The 5,230-nt window shown below is 36.7% G+C and overlaps 1 non-coding gene across 1 annotated transcript; it reads right to left on the reverse strand.

The window, feature by feature from the left end:
* Positions 1 to 2,334: 2,334 nt before the first annotated feature.
* LOC121205789 (small nucleolar RNA R71) lies at positions 2,335 to 2,441 on the reverse strand. The gene has a single exon (XR_005900864.1). It is a non-coding gene; the product is annotated as a small nucleolar RNA R71 (small nucleolar RNA).
* Between the last annotated feature and the right edge of the window lie 2,789 nt (positions 2,442 to 5,230).

Raw genomic sequence — 5,230 nt, forward strand, 5'->3', positions numbered from 1 at the left:
CAAATTCTCCAACCAATAACAGTTCTTGTTGGAATCAACTCGTTATGCTCATTTTCAACAATCGTGATTCCACCTTTCTTCGGCATACACTGCACCGGACTTACCTATAAACTATCTGAAATAGGATAGATGATTGTTGTATCTAACCATTTGATCACTTCCTTTCTCACAACTTCTTTCATTATAGGATTGGGCCTCATTTTCCTATCAATTCGAGCTCTTTCACCTTCTTCTTAAATAATTTTATGCATGCAAAAAGAAGGGCTTATACCTTGAATATCAGTTATAGTCTAACCAATTGCTTTCTTAAATTTCTTTAGAACAACAATTAGTTGCTCCTCTTAATCTTTCGTCAGTTCTGCTGAAATAATCACAGGCAAAGTGGAATCGTCACCTTAATAAACGTATTTCAAATAGGAAGGAAGTACCTTTAGTTCAAGTTTAAGTGGTTCTTCAATTGACAACTTGGGTTGCACAAATTCTCTAACTTCTAACTCTAATGGTTCAAACCTTGTGGATTGAATGAAATTTCTTGGATTGGCCTATTCAACAGCCTTGACTACGGGCTGGAGCAATCGCACATGGACATGTCCCTGTTGAGCCCAAGTATAGTCCTATTTGGAAAAGGCCACTTTTGAGGGCTCTAAGGCATTCTAAAGCCTATTTAAACACCTGAGGAGGCACTTAGAAGAGACACATGGAGTAGGAGGCAAGGAATTACTCAAGGGAAGCTGATTGATCCATCTCAGAAGCTGGATTCATCGTCAAGACTGAAGATCTCCCTTCAATTTCCATTCAGGGGTTTTGGGTTTTCTTTATGTTTTGTATAAATTATTATTCTAAGATGTTTTATTTTATAATTATGAACTAAACCCCCTAAATACCTAAGGGGAATGAAACCTAAGACAGATATTGTTATTATTATCTAAATTGTATGATAAATATTTGACTTGTTCGTAATTATGTGTTCTTAATTCTTGTTTTAATATTCCAAGATATTGATTCAAGTTAATGCTCTTATTCAGAGGAGGAAAAGACCCTGTCTAAGAGTAAATTTGTTGTAATTAAGCAGAGTTGATTGCACGCCTAGAGATAGGGTGATAAGATTTTGCCGGATTAGGGTGAAACCTAACAAGTGGATCCATAGATCGAGTTAATGCAACACTAGGGCGTTAATTAGAAAAAGATTTCAATTAATGAACCTAGGGTTAGACGTTATTAGTCTCGAGAGAGATAATAATATAACTTAGGGATTTCTACGGATCAAGTCAAATGAATAACTCGTCTAATTCAGAGTCAAATAATAAGTGAAGTCTAGGTGGATTTTTCCTTGGTATTGTCTTAATCAATCGAGTTTTTCCAAAAGCTTTTCCCCAATTTCTCTCTATGCACCCTTAGTTTAGTTAAGTAGTTTAGATAAACAAATCCCTTAATTTTTAAGCTAGATAATAAAAAGAAAGGAATTACTAGTACTCTTGGTTCCTTTGGGTTCGACAATCCGGTCTTGCTAAAGCTATACTACTGTTTGATAGGTACACTTGCCTTTATCGTGATAATAGTTAGTTTTAAGAATGATTAATTATAAATTTTTAAAACCTGTCGCGAATAACATATATCAAGTTTTTGGCGCCGTTGCCGGGGAACTAAGATATTAAGAACACTCGATTTTTATTACTTTAGCCATTTTACTTTATTTGGAATTTAAATTTTTATTTTATTTTCTAATTTTTCTTTTATTCGTTCCTGGCAGGTTTTTAGAGTGTATGACTAGAAGAAACCTATCGGGACCATTACTGTTTGATAGTAAGATCGATCGTACAGTTCACAAAAACAAGAGAGAAAGAAAGCGAAGCTTACGATACACATAGAAAGAGCAAGAGGACGATATTTCAACCACAACTGAGGAGATGGCTAAAAACCAAGAAAATCCACTACCTCCTGTGATTGCTACTAATTAGAATCCTGCTCTATGTACTATGTATGATTATGCTAAACCTTCTTTAACAGGAACTGAGTCGAGCATAGTTAGGCCTGTTGTTGCTGCAAATAATTTTGAACTAAAACCTAACACCATTCAAATGACCCAATAGTTTGTTCAGTTTGATGGTTTGCAAGACGAGGATCCCAACGCTCACTTGGCGAATTTCTTAGAGTTTTACGAAACTTTTAAAATCAATGGCGTTTCTGATGATGCCATTTGTCTTCGGTTGTTTCCCTTTTCGTTGAGGAATAAGACTAAACAGTGGTTGAACTCGTTACCACGAGGGTCAATCACTACTTGGGAATAAATGACCGAAAAGTTTTTATTAAAATATTTTCTGCCGGCTAAAACAAAAAATTACGTATGATATCTCTTCTTTTGTGCATATGGATTTAGAAACACTCTATGATACATGAGAGAGATACAAGGACCTTTTGCGAAGATGCCCTCACCATGGGTTACCACTCTGGCTACAGGTTCAAACGTTTCACAATGGCCTAAATCCTTCGACTCGACAGATGATTGGCGTAGCTGCTGGCGGAACTATCAATAATAAGACACCTGAGGATGCTTATGAATTTATAGAAGAGATGTCACTGAATAATTATCAGTGGCAAGTTATGAGACAAAACTAATGAAAACAATCGACGTTTTTAACGTCGATTCGGTCACCATGCTCTATAATCAGGTAGAACTTTTGAATAGAAAAATTGACGGTTTCCTTGATTCTTCACAAGTTCACCCAGTAATGCAGTGTGAAGCAAATGGAGGTGGATCCAACAATTCAGAATACCCACTATATGGCCACAATATGGAGAACGAGCAGCTAAATTATATGGGTAATAATCCTTAATCTCAAAATAATCCTTATAGTAATACTTACAATGCAAGATGGAGGAACCACCTAAATTTCTCATAGGGAGGCCAAGGGAATCAGAGACCACCACCACCTTCAGGCTTTCAACAACAACCTTACCAGCAAGAGAAAAAGCTGAACCTTGAGGAGATGTTAACAGAATTCATCTCGGTGTCAGAAACTCGTTTCCAGAATACCGAGACAGCACTTAAAAATCAACAAGCGTCGATCCAAGGGCTCGAAACTCAGATAGGTCAGCTCGCTAAATTGATATCTGAACGATCACAAGGTAGTATTCCAAGTAACACTGAATCTAACCCAAGGGAGTAACTCAACGCAATTACCATTCAAGATGAGGAAGGGTTAGTTGCACCTGAACCAGAACTGAGGCAAGAAACTGTGGTAAGTAAAGGTGAGGTGGACTACAATGACCAGAAACCGGTAAGTAAAGAGTACAAACCTCATGTGCCATACCCCAATGTGACAAGAAAGACCGCACAGACGAAAAATTTGGTAAATTCCTTAAATTATTAAAGAAGTTACATATTAACTTACCGTTTATTGAAGCTCTTTCGCAGATGCCAAACGCAGTCAAATTTTTAAAGGAGCTTTTAACAAATAAACGAAAGTTGGATGAGGCTTCGCATGTGGAGTTAAATGTGGTTTGCTCAGCCATACTACAGAATAAGCTGGCCAACAAATTAAAAGACCCAGGGAGATTTACGATTCCCTATTTAATTGGTAGCTTAGATGTTAATAATGCTTTGGCTGATTTAGGGGCTAGTATCAATGTCATGCCTTAAAAAATGTTTAAGCAACTAGGTCTTGGGAAACCCAAACAAAATAAGATGAGTATTCAATTAGCCGATAAAACAATTAGATTTCCTAGGGGATTATTGAAGATGTACTTGTTAAAATTGACAAATTTATATTCCCAGTTGAATCCATTGTTCTAGACATAGAGGAGAATAGTAACGCTCCTTTAATTTTAAGGAGGCCCTTTTTAGCAACCGCTAAAACAATAATTGATGTTGGCACAGGTGAACTTACACTTCGTGTGGGAGACGAAGCAATCACCCTTCAAGCTCGTAATTCGAGTAACACATCGAAAATCAAAGGTGGTGATATAAATCATCCTACTAAAACTGACCATGTAGTGCAACCTATTTTGCAGGGAATAGGTTCAAAGAACATACATGAGCCATGTTCAAGCAACAACAAAAGACCTATCTATGAAAAACGAAGGCTACAAATCGAGGAACTAGATGAATGTTAGATACATAAATTGAGGACACACAATAAACCAAAACCACACCATGACGAGCTTAATGTCACACCAAATCGACTTAAGGTTGGAGACAAAGTATTACTAGATGCAGCAGACCCTCGCATTGCTACTTCTGAACCTAACGGAGCAATCCCTCTTACGGTACTCAGTAGTTTCCCATATGGTACAGTCGAGGTAATTCATCCCAAATTCGACACTTTTAAGGTAAACAATACTCGTCTTAAACCTTATGTTGATAAAATTAATAGTAGGGATGAGGAGTGTAAACTCCTCGCACCACCATGACTATGCACTAGAAAGGTAAGTCGAGCTTAGGCTATAAATAAGCGCTTCTCGGGAGGTAACTCGAGTACTAACGGTGTTAACCTTCTTTAAATTTTAGTCTTTAACATTTAATTCACTAACTGAGTCACTGAACATAGGATTTCCAGAACCACACGGCTAGGCACACGGACGTGCCGTAGGCCGTGCACATACCACGAGAGGCAACATGGCCGTGTGATACGACCGTGTGAAAATAGAGCAAAAACGATTCCCCAACATGGGATCTGATAAGTTGCCACGATCGTGCGACATGGCCATGGGCAATTGTAACGGCCTGATTTTCAGTGGTGTCGGAAATGATGATTTGAGATCACTAAATTTGAAAAATAAGATTGAACAACATAGTAATTTAATATTTATGAGTCAAGTAAGAATTTAGAGGAATTTGTGAAATGGTGAAATTAGTAAATTAAAAGAATTTATTAGGTCAAACGGGTCAAAAACGAGGTATCGAACCTCAAAATTGAAAATCGAGCTATAAATATTTTTATAAATATTTATGGAGTGTCATTGAGTTAGTATTAAAGTTTCGTTAGAAAATTTTAACGTTTGGATAGCTAATTAATTAAAAAGGACTAAATTGAAAATAGCGCCAAATTTGTTAAATTTTGAGTAAATAGCCTAAGTATTTAAGAAGATGGATTTAGAGAGCAATTAGACCCAAAGGTTAATGGCTGGACGGTTTGGGTATGAAATAAGTAAGAAAACAATGTGAACAAGGGGCAAAATTGGAAATAGCATAAAAGTTAATAGTTAAATAATGATGTAATTGAAAAATCTA

This window comes from Gossypium hirsutum, chromosome A08 (genome assembly GCF_007990345.1).
Source record: "Gossypium hirsutum isolate 1008001.06 chromosome A08, Gossypium_hirsutum_v2.1, whole genome shotgun sequence".
In the NCBI taxonomy this organism is placed as follows: Eukaryota; Viridiplantae; Streptophyta; class Magnoliopsida; order Malvales; family Malvaceae; genus Gossypium; species Gossypium hirsutum.